Source organism: Callorhinchus milii, unplaced genomic scaffold (genome assembly GCF_018977255.1).
Source record: "Callorhinchus milii isolate IMCB2004 unplaced genomic scaffold, IMCB_Cmil_1.0 Scaffold4, whole genome shotgun sequence".
NCBI classification, from domain to species: domain Eukaryota; kingdom Metazoa; phylum Chordata; class Chondrichthyes; order Chimaeriformes; family Callorhinchidae; genus Callorhinchus; species Callorhinchus milii.
This window is the reverse complement of record NW_024704745.1, coordinates 30,594,029-30,613,773: the sequence shown is the minus strand read 5'-3', so window position 1 is coordinate 30,613,773 and position 19,745 is coordinate 30,594,029. Positions and strand designations below refer to the sequence as shown.

Genomic DNA, 19,745 nt, shown 5'->3' with positions numbered 1-19,745 from the left:
TGTTATAATAATAATTAACTTTGTATGTTGCATTTTCCCTTTAAATTGTATTTGTTCCATTTTAAAAGCAATTGTTTAAATAGAAGATGAATTATAGGCAAGAATGTTGTAAAGAGAGTTTAGGATAATTGGCAGGGTGAAATGTTGGGCAAGTTTCCTTACTCCACACGCCTCTGTTTAACTAGCAGTAAGTAGGAACCTGGTTGTTAGTCAATTGCGAATCGCTTTTCCTGGGGTAATAATTCCTTCAAAAATAATAATAATAAATTGTTTACTTCAATCCATGACTGTTTGTGGGACACTTCTGTGCGCAATTGGCTGCCGCGTTTCACCCACAAAATATACAGGTCAATTTACTTTAGAGTATATTCTGTGAAGCACTTTGAGACATCTCGAAGACGTGATAAGGCGTTGTATCAAATGCAATGATTTTTATTATTAATGTCCAACCTTCTCTGAAGTAAATTGTAAAAGCATAGCATTTAAGATTAACACAATATTAAGCCAAAGAAAAGGGACAATATGGCATACATTTAACTTTGAGTTTTCTTCTCAGTTTTTTGTTGAGCCAAAAATTTAAAATTATTTTAGCTGCAAAACCATTTTATATTAACATTTTGGATTGTGCAGAATTATAGAAAATTGTTACATTCAGTCTTATTTTGGAAGCCAAATTTTTGCAGTTCTTTAAAAGAACCAGCTTCCGAATTGAGATTGATATTACGAACTTTCCAGAATTCTGCTCAGTTTTAAGATTTAAGTCTGGTTCACACTGGTTGGAATTCCAACGCAGCAGTGTGGACATGATTGTCATTCAGTTAAAAGGCACATTGTTTTATTTAAACACTGATGTGGCAGCAGAACAAGATATTATTGATAAAAGCATCAAAGTAAGATCAAATTTAAAATTTACCAAAATTCAGTACATCCATAGAACTAAGACACTAAGAACTTTGTGGTTCAAATCAAATACAAGTTGAGTCAAATCTTATCCCCAGCCTGCTCACATATAATAGCCACTTTACACAGGAATTCCAGGAAAGCAATCAGGACTAGGAAGCCAAACTGAATGTCTGTATCTTTATTTGTTTTGGTCAGTTGGGTGTCTGACACATGCAGAAACCCAGCTTAAGAGAATCCAAACCAGCCTGAGAGTTCCATGTATGCCACTTTTCTTTAAAGTTTATTGAAATTAATTAGGACCCTTTCCATTCCCTCCCTGACCACTGGAATCTAGCTTCCCTGAATGTTGTACAGGGTGACCAAAAAAGTTGCGATACCATTATAATGTCTAATAAGTATTAAATAATGATTTTTTTTAGATAATATGGTAGTTATCTTGCCTTTTTGGTCACCTTGTACATTGCCTTCTGAAACATCAGGGAGGGCATGTTAAAAGTAACCTCTGTATTTGATATAAAGCCTATAATGTAGAAATGTCTCAAAGTGCTTCAAGATTCATTGCAGTGAAGTGGAGTTTTTGAGCATTTGTAGGTAGCCACTTTTGCTTACAGAAGTGTTCAACCATGAAGTGGTGTTCCTCAATGCCAGAATGCCTTTGAAAAGGTAGATTTGTGTGGCCTACAGATTTGATCTGTTTCAAAACTGAATTGAGTATGTTACGAAACTTGCAGAATTTTGCGAGAGTGGAGAGAAGAGTCATTATTTGAACATCAATACATTTAATAACCTTTTTGGCCAGGCCCACTGGTTTTTTACTGCTCTGTAAATTCAATGACCTTGTGGAGTCAGCTTAAAAAGGATACTCATAGCATCAAGGTTAGTAAATTAGTAAACTTACCAACCAGTGGAAAATCACATACACTCTCTTCCTCCTCTCCCCTAGACAGAGAAAATTAGCCAAGGTTAGAGGCAAATTGTTACAAGATCTCTCAGTGTTTGTGAGTGTTTATCTAGCTGTATCTTCCAGAACTTTGTAACTATACTGTTAACATAGCCATGTGAATTTTAGTGTTTGCCCATTTAATTAACAAAAACAGTGTTTTACAAGTTGCTCAGTGTTTTAGATGGTAATTCAATCATGATAAAAATATGATTGTATTATTGCAGTTCTAATTTAAAAATGATTTTTATCTGTGTTGCTGGTTACTGGAAAAAGTCAGAAAGTACTTTGCTTTTTAATTAAATGTATTTTCCCTATTTTTCATGTAACTGTTTTGTGAAATGAGCTGACTTGCAAAGTGAGTGGTACATGGGTAACATGTGAATAATGAAATTAAATCAATGTTTACTGCAGAATGTGTACAGAATTCGATTTCCAGGCAGGGCAAAATGTTAGGCAGATTTCCTTACACCACATTCCTCTATTTTTCTAGCAGTAAGTAAGAACCTGGTTGTTAGTTGATTGGCAGATCACTTTTCCGGGAGTAATAATCCCTCACAAAAAATAAATAGAAATAATAATTTTATTATTATTGTGACTCAATCCTTTGTGGGACATTGCTATGTGCAATTGGTTGCCATGTTTCACCCATAACATACACAGTCAATCCATTTCACAGTATATTCTGTGAAACACCTTGAGAAGCCTTGTAGACATGATTAGGTGCTCTATCAAAGTAAGGATTATTATTATTATTAAGATAAAGACTCTAGCTGTTGAGTACCTATGTAAAATCACACAAATTTACTGTTAGAGTCAATAGACATATATCATAATTAAATCATAACTTTGCTATGCAGTCACTTCTTCCAAGGAATATATGAGGTGCTCAACATAAAGCATCCTTTATGTTTCCCTAACTGCCAGGATCTCAAATTAGCTGGTGTGAAATAATGACAGCGGGAAACAAGAGCTTTTAGACTAGAAATCAACTGGACTTTCATCCATTAATGTTGTGAAGGTAATATTTATGACAAACAACAAGAAGTATTGCTTCAAAACGCTGGCACAGGTTACTAGGAAGAATGGTGGAGGCCAGGATGCTGGAACTCAAGGTGACCAAAAATTCAGGATACCAGTACATTGTTTAATAAGTCTCAAAGAAATTACGATTTTTTTTAAATAATAGGGTAGTTATCACGACTTTTTGGTCACCCTGATTGTAAGAAACTGCTTGATTCTGTAATGGGAAGACAATAGGATGATATTCTGGAAAGATGAGATCAACTAGACACAAAGGCTTTCTTCAATGCTATCTCTTTTGTGATCAATACTGAGAAATGTTGTCCACTAGCTTTGTGAATTTATTCAGTGAGTAACCGAGCCTCACAAATGGGAAAGTTCCAAGGTTTAGTTGACGCTTAGTCAACTAAAGTTAACCTCGGCATTGGTGGTAGGAAAATAAAAAGTAGTAATAATCCCTAGTCCTGATCACAATCCAATGACAATAATAAGGCTTGCATTTGATATAGCGCCTTATCACGTCTTTGATACGTCTCAAAGCGCTTCACAGAATATACTGTAAAGTGAATTGACCTGTATACTTAGTGGGTGAAACGTGGCAGCCAATTGTGCACGGCAGTGTCCCACAAACAGTCGTGAATTGAAGTGACAAATTTATTATTATTATTTTTGCAGGAATTACTACCCCAGGAAAAGCGATCTGCCAATCAACTAACAACCGGGTTCCTACTTACTGCTAGGTAAACAGAGGCATGTGGAGTAAGGAAACTTGCCCAACATTTTGAACTGCTGGAAACAAAATCAGGTCTCTCACTTGCGAGGCGAATACGATAACCACTGAGCTACAGGACTCCACAATGATCCCTGCTGGAGGTGCACATGTTTGTGATCATCAACCGAGGGCAGGATCGGCTTAGTTGAGATTTTCCCTTTGGTGAATTTCCAGGATTGAGTCTAACGTGCAAACCTTTTATTCTATGCATACTATGGGAAATCCCATTATGTGTGAAATCTGTTGTAATCACAGAATGAAAAGTTCACAAGCATTAGCGAACAGCATAAGCTACATCACACTGTGAAAGCTCAAACTAAATAATGACTCTTGTGGCTTTACACCCAGTAGAACAAGAGTCAATTCTACTAGGACGTAGATTTGCTCTATTTATGTAGCTTTTTTGAACATCCAGAATTTAGCAATTTGTTAAATTTAGCCTTAGCTTTGAAAATGATTTTCTAAAGTTTTCAAAAGAACTGACAGATTTCAAAATTTAAAAAAATATTGATTTGTTGTAGCAGTATTGAAGAATTAGTGAAATTCTGGGCTCTCTAAAATAGGCTCATAAATGAAACAAATCATGACCCAAGAACAACAAAATTACATTTGTATAGCTCCTTTCACGTCAGGAGGACATCCCAAGGCGCTGGACAGACAGAGTTACAGACCCGAGCTGAGGGTTGGGGTGAGGGGAGGGCAGGAGGGAAGCAGGGAGATTGAAAGCACGGTTGAGGACGAGGGTCTTGAGGTGGGTCTTGAAGATGGTGAGGGAGGGGGCGAGATGGAGGGACTGCGGGATGGAGTTCCAAAGGATAGGCGCAGAGTGGGGGAAGGCCAGTCCACCGATAGTGGGGCGAGCAAGGCGGGGGACGTGAAGCAGGCCAAAGCTCGCTGAGAGGAGGGAGTGAACAGATGGAATTTCTCCCACAAAGGCCTTTAAGAATGTAGAGTACAACAACAACAACAAGATTATATTTGTATAGCGCCTTTCACGTTGGGAGGACGTCCCAAGGCACTGGACAGAGTACAGCATTTCAGAACCGAACTGGGGTCTGATGGGGGGGGAAAGGAAGGGAGGGGAAGGGGGGTGGCTGATGGAATGGTCAAAAGGGAGGGTCTGAGGTGGGACTTGAAGGAGGCTAAGGAGGGGGCAAGGCGGAGTGATTGGAGGATGGAATTTCAGAGGTTGGGGGCAGAGTGGCTGAAGGCTCTCCCACCAATGGTGGGGCGGGTGGGTCTGGGGATGTGCAACAGGCCAAAGCCAGCTGAGCAGAGGGAACGGGTGGGTTGGTAGGGGATTAGGAGATCGCAGATGTAGGGTGGGGAGAGGCCATGAAGGGCTTTGTATGTGAGGACCAGGATCTTGAACTGGATCCTCTAAAAGATAGAGAGAGTCAGTGGAGTCAGGTGAGAGTAGGGTAGATGGGGTCACAGAGTTTGGTGCTGGAGAGGACATGGGCTGCAGAGTTCTGGATTATCTACAGCCTGTGGAGGGTGGAGTTGCGAAGGCCGACAAGCAGGGCATTTGCATAGTCGAGCTTGGATGTGATGAAGGCATGAACAAGAGTTTCAGTGGCCTGAGGGGTGAGGTAGTGGCAGAGTTGGGCGATGCTACGGAGGTGAGGGAAGGCAGAGCGGGTCATGACTTGAATGTGGGGGAGAAAAGACAATTGAGGGTCGAACAAGACACCTAGGTTCCTGACTGGCTTGGTGAGTTGTAGTGTGCAACCATGGAGGTTGATGCTGCCAGAGCCTGAGGTGGTGAGGCGCTGGTGCGAGCCTATCAGGAGGGCCTCAGTCTTGTTCACATTCAACCGTAGGAAATTTGCCCTCATCCAGGACTTGATGTCCCATAGGCAGTCTGTCAGGACAGCAGTGGTCCTGGAGTTGAGGGTGGAGGCAGAAAGATAGAGTTGGGTGTCTTCCGCATATATGTGGAAGTTAACCCCATGTCTGCGGATGATGTCACCAAGTAGTAAGGGAGAAAAATGGAAAAAATCAGATAATAGATATTGAGATGTAAAAGGACCTTTGCAATAACATTTGCATATTTTAACACTTGCGTTATATTAGCATATTTAGATACCAGTCAATAACTGATTTACAATTGATACCTTCAGCAATCAAGGAAATAATCTGGGTTCATTGGTTTGGTCCAATTTGAATCAACCCAAGTTCTTCACTGATGTCTGCCCCAGTTCCCATATATCAACTCCTGTCTCTTCCAGTCCCCAAGTCCCTTTGGCAATTTGTCCTACCACCGCATTTAGACCATCTCAGTCCCCAAGTCCTTATCACTGATGATGAGCAAACTGTCTGCACTTGACATCACCCTTTAAAGCAGCAAACCCTTAATATTGGTTGTTATATTCTGTGGAGAACCACTATAATTCCTCCAAAATATTTGAAGGTTGATCTGTTTTAATAATGATAGTGGCTTGTTTATAATGTAGCCAAGGGGAAATAAAATGCCATCAAAGTGCAAGCAAACCTGAATCTTTAAGAACTAATATGACTATTCCGGAATGTCAGTATGAATACTCACACAGTCAGAAGAGAGATTCAGAAGAAGACCCTTCAACCTATTTAATCTCATTCTTTGAAAATAATAATAATCCTTACATTTGGTATAGTCCCTTTCACCTGAGAAGACATCTCAAAGCACTTTGCAGGAAATATTGTAAAGTGTACTGACTGAATTTTGTAGGCGAAATCACATATTGCAAACAAACTCTGCCAGTTGTCTTTATTATATTCTGACTAGTTATTGCATTACTTTCATATTTGGACTCAGAGCTGCAAAGATACCTTTTTTGAACACAAAGCTTATGAATTGTCTTGGCTCCTCAATAGTGTTTTCAAAAAAAGGTAAACTTTGTTATTTCAGGACTCATTGCTCAAGTAAATTATCTTTCTCCTGATTGCATGCACCAGCTTTGCCTTTTTCATTTGCTACAATGAACTGATGTCTCAATCTTTTTATGTTTTAAAACTAATTTGCCCATTCTATGTGATTAGATTACACCTCAAAATAGACATGCTCAGCTCCGCTGCTGATTTTTCTTCATGACCTGTCTCATCTTTAACTTCTTTGATATATGTGTCTAAACCAATAGCACTTCCTACTCATGGTATTGTCTTTCTGTCAAATTCTTCTACTTTCTTTACATTGACAATATGCCTTCTTATACAGTCTTCCATCCATGTCATTCTGGGTCTGAAATCTGAATATCAGTTGTCAATGGTTGCAGGGAGTTCAGCATTAGTCTTTTTGTCTGTTGAATTGAAGTCATCAGGTTTGCTGTCATTGCTTTATTGTAAGGCAGTCCTTTCCGTTCTTCAATCAACAGCTGATTGTTTCACTGCAGTTCACCTTTACTTGTTATTCCTATATATTGAAACCTGTCACATCTCAACACAGTTCTTACTGTGTTAAGACGTAAAAAAAACACTTCATTTTTTTGTTTTTTTTGTTGTTTTTAGTCATTATAACTATTATTCTCAAAATAACTGACTAGGTCTTAGCAATGATCTGACCTAAGCAATACAACATATCATATTCTATTGTGTGACAGCAGATGATTTTTGCTCTTGTTTGGTTTAGATAACATTTGTTTGTTGTATGAGTGCCATAAATATCTGCATTCCGTAAAACACACAAACCATTATGCAAATTATTCCCTTTTGAAGTCGGAATTTACTAATGACCAGATGTTAAATCAGCTGACCGGTTCTGCCTTAATTAATTGGTGTGCTCCTTTGCCTCAGTTCTTTCCATGAGGTCCTTGAACCAACAATCTACTTTTTTTTATTCTAAAGTTCATACAGATGTTAAAGTCAAATATTGGGATGCATGCTGTGTAATTCAAATAGTGTCTGCCTGGCTTAGTTGGTAGCCATTTTTCACTCTGCTCTCTTTCAAGATGCATCTCAAAACATACCTCATTGACTGTACGTTCAGATATCTTTCCTCTCCCCATTCCCCTCAACTCACACCCCCAGCTCGGGTGCTCATCCAGCACTGGGAATGTGCTTTGGGACATCCTCCCATGAGGACATGAAAGGCACTATATCAATATAAATTATATTGTATTTCAAAAATGTCCTACCCAATTAATGTTAGGTATGTTTTTTTCTGTAGATATGTATGTTTGACCTACATATCATTAGCAATATACTGATAAATCTATGAATTGGTTTGTTTGGCTCTGCATGCTTAAGATAATTGGAAGATTTTACAAGCACTAATCATAATCTATTTCAAACATTTCTTTAGCTTAAGACCTTTAGCAGGTCTTAAATATCTACTGTTGTTCTAGCTTGATCATCATCAATCAACTGCATTAGAACTAAGTATATTTAAGAGACGTGCTTAATTATCAAAGTTATTGTCTGAATAAAGGGTTCTGACAATAAAGCATATGAAAATATTGTAGCTCTAAAAAGGTAATCTCTACGCAATAAGCATCACAAGAACATCTCAGAAAGATCTAAACTCATGAATTTCAGAAAAAAGAAGGCATTAAATAAATCAGAAAGAGATGAGAATCATTAATTACCTCTAATGTTGTGTCCCTTGAGCAAAATCTGAATATGCTCAAATCTTTTGTATACTTATATACACATGAATAGAATAATTTTCCTGGAAGCATAAAAGCTTGTGAAAACACAATGATTCATTTGGAAATGTTCTGAAGAGGGGATAATTTTGCAATCATTAATTGTTCAGCTTTAAAAATCTAATAAATCCCAATATGTCATTTAATTTTAAAACTGTATATTAAGCAGTTTTTTTTATTGGACTTCTCACCCATAGTAACATGCTGAGATCTGTACATCTTAGGTTTTATTGGCTGCAATATGTATCTAAGTGATAAGCAAATGAAGTAACAAAGCGGTATGGAAAGTCAAAGAAGATTGCAACCAGCTATGAATTATTAGCAATAAAAGTGGTCAAAAAAGAATCTGGAATGGCTCAATGACACAGTGTTTTATAGACAGAATGCAGTGGTGGGTTTGGCTAAATGCCCACTTGCATCATCTGGGAGCTGCTGATCTCAGTTGCGCTATTGTGAGAAGATGCAAACAGATTTGAATAATTTGAAGAGTCAAAAACGAGGCAAGGAGGAAATATCATCTATGAATTAATTTAATTGTTTAAAATAGTCTCCTTTACTCATGCTTTCCTTTAAGTATTTCTGCAGCACATACTATGCGCACCCAAGCAGTTTTTTATCAATTCCACTCTGAATTCTGTCACTAAATTACTGTATTATACTAAACTTGTTATGATGGTTCTTCCAGTACTTTCAACCTGGGAAGATCTTAGCTGATACTTCTTCACAATATTGCATTAAAAGTGAACTTGGAACCAATGCCTTGCATGTACTATACAAATGTAACTTTGTTGCTTCATCTTGCATAAAAACACAATAAAAGATCGCACTAAGCTTTAAGGCACCCAGCCATTTGACCAAATCCTAATAATTAGCGCTCTGAGTTGTATAATTGAACAATGTCACTTAGAGCTATTTACCTTTGCATTTAAAGTGAATTTCTGAGATTACCTGCTGCACTCTTCAGAACAGGCAAGGCATTAACTGAACAGATCTGCTACATGGAAGGAACTGAAGCGCAAAAGTATTTTCAGTGCAAATGGAAGTACTAAAAACAAGTAAAATGATGGTATCTAGTAAACAAAATACGGATAAATGGAAGCAATTCTTAAAATAATCATGAAATGAAATATAACTACATCAACGACAACTTGCATTTACATAGCTTCCTTGACAAGAGGTAGAGTGATGTGGCAGCTGGGGTGGCTGCTCTGGGACAACCCTCGCCGAGTGCTCTGGTGAGCCCGGTGGAGGATGCCCAGGCTGAGCAGAGGGAGACTGTGCGAGAGTTCAGGAGGGAGAGAAGACGGGGAGTGCGGGAGGAGAGAAGGACTGAGTGGGAGTAATGAAAGTTGGGGTGTAGGAGCGGGGGCATTTGGAAGGGGCTGGCTCAGGTCAGGCACGCCAAACGCGTACACCGCCACACATTCTTCTTCTTTTAGAAATGAGATTCAATGTGTTATGAAATAAACTCCGAATACCTTTTGAATAGTGGCCGTCCCCCAATTTGGCAGAAACAAATCAAGTTTCCTCCAACTTGATTGCCACTTAACCGAGATAATATTTGAGCCTATGCCGGTTCAATATCCTGTGAATAAGGTGGAGTAGCCATTTCTCTTATATAAAACCATTTTGCTGAAATATTTTTCATACACACAAATGGCAATAGAAAGCCCTGTGTTTGGGCTTTCTATTACCATTTGCGTGTATGAAAAATACCTCTCATCTTATTCACTGACACTCACATTGAATTGGGTCAGCAGCTCTTGAATGAACTTGCAAAGGTCTATTTTAGAGCTTAAATATAATTCATGTTGAAATATAAATCAAAATCCAGAGTATAGTTTCAGGCTTGAGTAAACTATTAGTCCGTCTAGTGTACCTACAACTTCACATATTTACTTCAAAAACAGAAGTCACTGGGAACACTCAGCAGGTCAGGCAGCATCTATGGAAAAAGGAAAGTGAGTCAACGTTTTGGGTCCACGACCCTTCATCTGTTCTAACGAAGAGTCGTGGACCCGAAATGTTGACTCACTTTCCTTTCTGCCTGACCTGCTGAGTATTCCCAGCGACTTCTGTTTTTGTTTAAGATTTCCAGCATCTGCAGTATTTTGTTCACATGTTTACTTCATCAGTTAATAACACAAGAACATTTATTTCTCAGAAATGTTATGATATCCCTTTTTCACCACTTTGGTGGAAGAAAACTTCCTTTACTTTCTGTTCAAGGTGTATCTGTTTGACCTTGTTTTTTCCTCTCATCCTTCCCCTCCCTAGCTCAAGTGCTTAGTCAGCAGTGTCGAGCACTTTGAGATGTCCTTCTGAAATGAAAGGTGTCGTATAAATGTAATTTGTATTGTATTTTTTCATTTTTGCTTTTTTGGGTGTCTGTTCATTATCAATCTCGAAAAAATCCTCTGATAATTTTTCAGCTACTGGGATTTGTATATATCTCAGTGCAGTCAACTGACATGCAATCACATGTTAGCAGATGACTTCTGATCCCGAAACCTGCACGTGCTTCAGGAATCATTCTTGGTGCTTCAGTGTGTGGCTTAAATCGATCATAATTATTGCTTGTAATATGAAAATAAAGGAGCTGTTTGGAGTTGTGCAGTGAAAAACCTTGTGGTGTTCTCTGACAACCCTCAGCATGAGCATGATCGGTGGCAGATTTGTACAGATTTTCATCAAATTTCCCCACAAATTTTTAGGTCAAATATTGATCCTCAATATTATTAATTTTTTTGACACAAATGATAGACGATAAATCCCTCCCCAAAATATCTGCATTTTTATTTTGTGGATAAAAAATAACTTGAATGGTATTCCGTCATACTAGGCTCACTCATTACTCTGGAGTTTCAGACACTAATGTAATGTCATTAAAATACCAGAATACATGTGAAACATATTCTTTGTTTCTAAGTATCAGAAGAATATCACCCTCTTTTATCTTAACATTTCTATTTTATCTCTGTTATAATTTCATTTGTGGAGTCCTGTAGCTCAGTGGTTAGAGCACTCGCTTTGCAAGTGAGAGACGTGAGTTCAATTCCAGGCAGGGCGAAACCTTGGGCAAGTTTCCTTACTCCACACGCCTAATAATAATCCCTCCAAAAACCAAAAACAATAATAAATTGGTCATTTTCAATCTACGACTGTTTGTGGGACATTGCTGTGCACAATTGGCTGCCGCGTTCGCCCACAAATATACAGTCAATTCACTTTGCAGTATGTTCTGTGAAGCACTTTGGGACGTCCTCCCGACGTGAAAAGCGCTATATCAAATGCAAGGATTATTATTGAGGAATTAATAATAAACCTTGCATTTAATATAGTGGTATATCATGTTGTCAAAATGTCTCAAAGCTATTCATAGGATTTTACTGTAAAGTGCAGTCATTATGTACATGTAGGTGAATAGTAATATAAGTAGCAATAGACTTATTACTGCCACATATTTTCTGCAAATTCCTTGTGCGTGCTGTTGCGAATCAGATGTATTCCTTGCCCACAATTACCACAATTTGGCAGCAATCTTGAGCTAAACACTGAGGCACCTTCTTCTGGTGCAAGATCACTAGTAAATTGGATCAATTCATATTTTTTGGTAGGTTAGAAGAGACATTTAAAAGGCTGGCAGCCATTTAAATTATAGTATCTTGTCACCTGGGACATTTCTATCATTATGTTTGGGTGCTACAACAGTTGGCAATGTCATTTAGAAAACTAGCTGAACTTTAGCAACTAAAACAAGACTCTCCAGATTGTGAAAGTTTATTGATTGATAGGCCACACAACAAAATATTATGAATGTATATTACTTGCATATGTTTTTATAATTTCCTTTTTTTCCACTCTATCTCTAGGCATTCTGAATCAGTTGGAGGTTATTCCTTTTCCCAGTCTATTTGATATTCCATAACTTCACCTAATGACATTCTTCTGCAAGTGACACCAAGTAAGTTGCTTTGAAAGAAAATTACCTTTCTATCCCAATTAAGAACTGAGGAATGATAACCAACACTGACAGATACATTCGGGAGTTCTGCATTGTGAGCTCCATAATGTGATCCATATGTTTCCCATGTCCACATAATCTACGCATTGTATTTAGCAGCAACAAATGAATGTGTGCTCAGTATTACAAAACTCGGTAAATTGGACAACATAAAGTTGGATTTGATCATCTTTCACACTATACTCAATTTGAAAGGGATTGCAGACAAAGTACTTTACTGCCCCTGAATTTCATTTTGATGATTTTTACATATCAAGACTTTAATTTTCTTCAATCCGTTCTATTTGTAAAGAAGTCCAGCTCCTTATCATTGTAGTTTAATCCAGTATAACATACCACAACTGTGAAAATATCTAAATATTCTTAATTGAGTTCACTTCTATTCAGTTGGAAACTAAGGACATTTTATCAGTTTGGCATCTTTTGTTTGGTCAGCCGAGTGTCTGACACATGTGGAAATGCATCACCATGCTTAAGAGTATCCAAACCAAACTGAGATTTCCTTGCATCCCACCTAAACATGGAAACCCCAGAGATAGATTGTTGAATGGTATGGACACTCTCTCCCTGGAGGGACGCATCTTGCTTACCTAATTCCGGAAAGTATTAGACCCAGGTTGGCAAGAGCCAACGCTTGGGGTCCTTCAGGTCTGACACTATGTCAAGAAAATTCCCCTCCACTGACAATAGTAGAGTTTGAGATGATCCTGATTATAAAAGTACATTTTACGATTTAAAATTCTGTTCATCAAAAGTTGACAATGTAATAATTGTTTCCTGTAATTTTGTAACCACAATTTGCTGAAAGTTGAGAGATTATGGGGTGGGGTGGGGGGGTGGGGGGTGGGGGTTGCTAGGTGGGGACAGATGCCATAGGAAACAGAGCAGATTATAATGACTAATTTTACTACTGGTGAAAATTCACGTCAACTTTTAATCACAAATTTCAAACCATTTCGTACTTTAAGTGAGCATTAATTAACACAATGAACAGGTTAATGACGTATACCCTATACTCCTTTAATATTGCTACATGTATCTATAGTGCAAGAAAACTAACCAACTCTTACATACTGTCAGCTTATTCTTTTTGCAGCATGTGCACACAAAGATTAACTTAACATTCTGACATGGACACCTTCATGTGCAGGAATTGTTGATGTTTTTTTCAGACAAGAGGAAGGTAGTATTATTAAACAGAGCTGCTTGACTTCTCGCTTGTCTTCTAATGAAAACAGTGTTAAGTGCAGCAAGTGAAAATTGTCAGCTTTGCATATTCACATTCATAGATCTTGGATAAATTTGTGATGCACTCATTGGCAGATGTTTCACGTGTTTCATTCAAGTTCTATAAGCTGTAGAAAGTAAAGTCACCAAAATGTTTCACATGCTATTGCTGTCTCCAGCTACTGCCTTTCCCTGCACCAGAATAAGATGCTCCTATCAGCCAACAACAGAAGCTGACTAAATTGTACAATGCGACATTATGTTGTCTCTAGCTGCCAATAAATTTCCCACTCTAGCAGGGTAAGATGATTAAACTTTGCCGTATGGAGGCATATGTTAAAGATGCTCCTACCTGCATCATTTGCTCACAATGCCTTGGTTGTTTTTAAAACCTCCGGTGACAGATAAACTGTATTTAATATCCCAGCAGCTTTTCATGATGCAAATACCAGGAGCAACATGTGGACTGAGCTACTAATGTTCAGGCTGTGATAAGTAACAAAATTTATTCAATGGGATCCCAGCTCGCTGGGATTATTTTGAAGTTAAGCGTAAGGTAATATGACGAGGGTGGCGTAAATAAATTTGTTAAAGCTTTTAATTCACTCTTTAAGCTGCTGATTAAGTCCGCTGATGCCGCTGATTAAGCTGTGGAGTCCTGTAGCTCAGTGGTTAGAACACTCACCTCGCAAGTGAGAGGACTTGGATTCAATTCCCGGCAGGGCGAAACACTGGACAAGTTTCCTTACTCCATATGCCTCTGTTTACTTAATTGTAAGAAGGAACCCAGCTGTTAGTCGAATGGCAGATCGCTTTTCCGGGGATAATAATCGCTTCAAAAAAATTTAAATAAAAATAATAATAATTTGGTCACTCAATTCATGACTGTTTGTCATGTTTGCCCCTGCTCGGGTCCTGACCCAACTGTACAGCGCCTTGGGACGTCCTCCCGACGTGAAAGGCGCTCAATAAGTGGAATCTTGTTGTTGTTGTTGTTTGTGGGACACTTCTGTGCCCAACTGGCTGCTGTGTTTTGCCCACAAAATGTACAGTTAATTCACTTTACCATATATTCTGTGAAGCGCTTTGAGATGTCTCAAAGACGTGATAAGGCGCGATATCAAATGCAATGATCAAATACGAGGATTATTTTTATATTAATTAGAAATCCATCAAATTGGGACTGTTTGGGGGAATTCTTATGTGTTCAGAAGTTATTTATGTAAAGCCAGAATATAATCCAATTCTGTTGCTTTAAGGTTCCTTTACTTACATAGCAGATCCTGAAAATATAGTCATCTCCAATATTATAGACCTCAAACACAAAGTTGTACTTTTCCCAACTTCACTCATTGAAAGTTTTATGACCAGCTGAAAAATTAATGAATCTGTGAAGTATTCTTAGCATACTTAATGGCCATTTAATAATCACTGTGATACATCAGAGCATCTGCTTGGAATATTCCTCTTCACTGGGTTATTAGTTCAGATTGAGAGTTATAGAAGCCAAGAATCATTGCAATTCCCATGTATGATGATCATCTTGGCAACAAATACAAAGTTGTGCTCATAGTGTGCAACTGCTAGCATTCTTGAAAATTCAACAAAGAATTAGTTTAGCTGTTGCTTTGTTGAGATGACGATGTAAAGGGAGGTCTGTTCTTTTCATGAATATTGGGCAGACGTGCTGCACACAGGTTGGCACATGTAATGAACTGATTGATGATAAGAAATCAAATGTATATTAGAGCATCAGAAATTCATTAGATCCATAAAAAATTATATTGCATCCAAGTTCCTGACATCAGGGAAAAATACAATAAAGTTATTCCAATTCTTGTTGCAAAAAACAGAAGCAGATGGTTGAGAATGCCTTTTTGATAAATTTAAATCTGATGTTTCAATGTTGATCATAAATAATTATGTAGTCACTGCTAGCGTCATAAATCTCAGCAATCAAGAATGTATCACATAGAAATAAGGTGCTTCCTCACAAAATAGGAGAGGTAAATTGGGGCCTTCAATCTTATCTCTGATGCATCTTCGAGTGGCCAGATATAGAGTAATTTTAGAAAAATGTTCAGGAGTAGGTAGCCTTCCTCCCTCCCAGTGATGAATAGTGGGAAGTGAACCTAAATAGACTGAAGGACAAAATAACTATGAGAAAGATGGTCACATAATTTACAGAAATGTCCTTTCTCAGAATAACTTTCACTTTGGTCCAATTGAGGGATGCGGACACTGGAGAATTGGACACTTTCCAGCTTGAGCACTTCTTGTCAGCATCAAACATTAAATGTTATGTATAGAATGGCTTGATACAAAGTGTGTTCTTTGGGCAGCTGAGTGTTGCTCTGTATCCAAACCAAACTTGGAGTTTTACAAATCATTGCCACCTACATATGGGAATTTTCCTGTGTCTGCAAATGAATGCAAACTCTCTCCCTGGAAGGATTCACCCTAATCATCTAATTCAGGAAAGTATTAATTATTGACCAGAGACAAGGGTCAGGTACCCCTGAATGTGTGTTGGGGTACTGTTAGAATTTTACCATCTAAAACCACATAGCTTGCCATTGAAAATACTGTTTAAGGAATCCAATTTGAAAATGCAGTATTTGATGAATCCCATTAATAAGGATTTAAAATGCTTTAAGGACTTTCAAGCACTTGGGACTAGCAAACTTGTGAAATGTGTTCAAAGTGAACTGGATTGGTTGTGTTAAGCATAAAATAAATATTGTCCTGTATGTTCCTAAAAATCCTATAGGATTACCCTTTGACAAACATGACACCAAATGGTTCCTCACTTACTTTCAAAGTCTGCTGCGCTTGCCTACAATGGACACAGTCACTGCATTTTACAATAAATCTTGTGAAGCCCTTTGAAATGTCCTCTTGAAGTGAAGGCACTGTAATAAATGTAAGGATTGGTTTGCTCAATAAAGATTACTGTTATTAGTTTAATATATCTCACTGCTTTAGCTTGGTTACATTTCAGATAATTGTGCTGTTTGCCAGCTGTAGACAATAAATCACTGTTAAGTGACATAAACAGAACCTAAAAGAGATTTCAAGATGTGCAGGACAAAAAACACATATACTTTGTATGTGACAATCAGGCAAAAGACTCAAATCAAACAATATTGCGTAAAATTGCTATGGATAAAACTTACTGATCTCAGACAATCTTCCAGTGGGTGTTGAGTGCCTCTTTTGGCTGCAATTCTTATTTCAAGGCAGTTGTAAATGAGATTGATGTTTGTGCAGAGTTCTGGCGGCAGGTCAGTGAAAGACACATTTAGGAACTTGCAGGATTCGATATTTTGAGTTCCTATTGCACTCTGCATACACTTTGTTCACTTTCCACTTCACAGGCCCTCGAGAGAGAGTGTGGGATTTGATTCGAATTCCACTCATGTTGACTAACACTATTGTTCTCAAGATGAGACAACATGAAACCACCATCTGAACCTTGATTTTGTTGTCAAAAGTCATGTATAGAAGAATGACCACTCCCTTGTTACATTAGCTATTTAGAGTTGAAATTCTATTGTTCTCAAGATGAGCCAACATGAAACCACCATCTAAATCTTGTTCTTGTTGTGAAAAAGTCATGTATAGAAGAATGACCACTCCCTTGTTACATTAGCTATTTAGAGTTGAAATTCTAAAACTGAGACAAATCCATTGCCCCACTACTGGAAAAGACCACAGCAAGCAAAAACATTATAAATTTGCCAAATTGAAGATTTGCCACTGAAGCCAATTAGCATATTTTCCAGGAGTGATAGTCTTTTCTTTCCTGATGATTTTTCTGGATGTGTTTCCTCAAATAAAATAAAAATATTAATCCCTGCATTTGATGTACCACCAATATTATCAAAACGCTTCAAAAGAATTCACAGGTAATTCCTGCAAAAAACATTGCAAATGTGTCAGCCTATTTGCACGTAGCAGGTCCCACAAATAGCCAAACAATGAATGATCAATTTATCTAGAGGATTGTTTGTTAGAAACAAAGGTGTCATCAATTGAGCAAAGCTTAGATATTTGCCTCTGTTTGCCCAATGTAACAAATTCATTGATGTGTGCAAATTGCTATTTTCTTTCTTTTCACTGCATTAAGCAAATGTTTCAGTGTATGCTTAACAAGAACCTGGAATGTAATTTTAAGTTATAAATGTAAGTTTTATAAATGTAAATGCAAAATTCAATTATTTATTAAAAGTTATTTACGCGCACACAGGGTCAAATTCACCCACAGTGTACAGAGCAGAATAGTGCTCAGCTCACTTGAACACATTCACTATATTAAGCAAACAGAGCAGAATAACCCCAAAGAGATGATTTACGGATTATTCTTCAGACCTGCAGCCAATCTATATGCATTTTTCTGAAGCAATAAACATTCCGACACAAGGCATTTGTGTTTTATTTTAATGACGACCTGTGGGGAAGGAAAAGTGTATGGCATTAAAGATTTGGGTGCCATGTCAGTCTGCCCTCAGTGCTGTATTGGGCAAATTGTACAGCACAATTAGTTTGCATTCTGAGCCTTCTCTAATTGTTCATTTGGTTTGTGAAATAAATATTTGAACGGAGAGCTAAAAAATGCATCTGGACTCACAGCTAGGAAATATATTTGACTTTCCTGAGTGAAAATCTATTTTGTAATTCAAATTTAGAAGATTATTGAAACATTTAAATCCCTTTCACTTTCTGATTACAAATTATTGTTTATTGCCAAAGGCAACACTGCTAATTATAGAGCTGAAATTCAACCTCTGCCTTTTTATTTGAATTTATTTCATGGGTATTTTTTCCTGTTCCTATGGCTGGCGCCACAGTGTGAGCTCAATTACAGAAGATACATGGGGAACTGTGAATATCTCTACATCGTCCCTTTGTGCCTAAGAAGTAGGGAATGCAGTATTGGAATTGGACATGAAGCTTTGGTTTCTCCTCTCTCCCTCCCATTACTTTATTTTCACACAAAATGGATTCAACAGTGTATCGAATAGGGAGGCTGAGATCAGAAACTGACCTTTTGGTAAAGCAAGTGTTAGTTGATGGCAAATCTTGGTCTTGAAACTGGCTTATTCAATCCACTAAAAATCAAACTAATGTGCATCTGTCTCGGTAAAACTTGTTTTTTTTACAAAGAAAAGTAACACTGTTACCACGTTTCATAATTAACTTTAGAATTAAAAGATGTCTTCATATTGACTGCTGTTATTTTCTTAGTGTGCTTATTTCAGCTCTCAGAGCACTATTGTTGAGTATGACTTATATTCCATTATCGGGCCATAAGGCACCATATATTGTATGTGCCAATGCATTCTGTGTACAAGCATTTGCTTCAGTGGATTAGACTCGAAGTTGTAATTTATTTTCTGTTATAATTAATGTAAAGTGTGAATTTCCTATGATGTTAACATATGCCTAAAAGACTAAAAGATAGATATGCCAAAAGGATACAGATAATTACTAAAAGATAATTGTGGTGCTTTCATTTGCCTTAGCATCCCTAAACTTCGAAGGAAAAAAAATCTGCTAGATTTCAGTTTCAACTAATAATAATACTAAGATTTGATTTTCCTACTTTTCATGTCAGGAAGATGTCTGAAAAAGCTTCACATGTTATTATTGTAATGTGGTGTGATCCACAAATGTCCCACACACAATCATACAGTGTATGACTAATTTTAACTAGAGGATTGTTGGCCAGGACATAAGGAAGAGCTCCTCTCCTCTTTTCAATTAGTACCATGGGGTCTTTTGATTTTCAGCTGAACAAGAACACAGGACCTCGGTTTAATGTATTGTGATGGTTCTCACCCCTTGATGTACGGGCAAATTTTATTAATGCTTTTGTGCTAAGTGGCCTCTGCTTCTCTCCTAACCCTGTTAGTGTAAGTCCTTATTTCAAAGGTGACTCAACCAAGTCATAGTCACACACAGACAGGTAATCCCAGTTAAACCCAATGCTCAGTAACCGGAATGTCTAACCGGAGTCTCCTCGCACAAGTAGACCTCTGATGTTGACAACTACTCTGAAATGCTTACTCCTTTTCTTGTTTAGACTACTACAGAGACTTGAGGATACATTCGGTAGAAACAACAGCTTTGTTAAAAACTAGCAGCCCTAGGTTACCATGCATATAAGGAACACAACAATGGAAGATATACAACAATGTGAGCAAATATAACAATCACATATAACTGTAATAA

General features: G+C 37.7%; 1 long non-coding RNA gene across 1 annotated transcript in view; it reads left to right on the top strand.

Annotated features, from left to right (window-relative positions):
* LOC103176880 overlaps positions 1–19,745 on the top strand; it is a 151,375-nt gene that overhangs the window by 26,115 nt on the left and 105,515 nt on the right. Inside the window, exon 2 of the long non-coding RNA XR_487636.2 lies at positions 12,133–12,224. This is a non-coding gene — a long non-coding RNA (uncharacterized LOC103176880). The remainder of the gene's footprint in view (positions 1–12,132; positions 12,225–19,745) is intronic.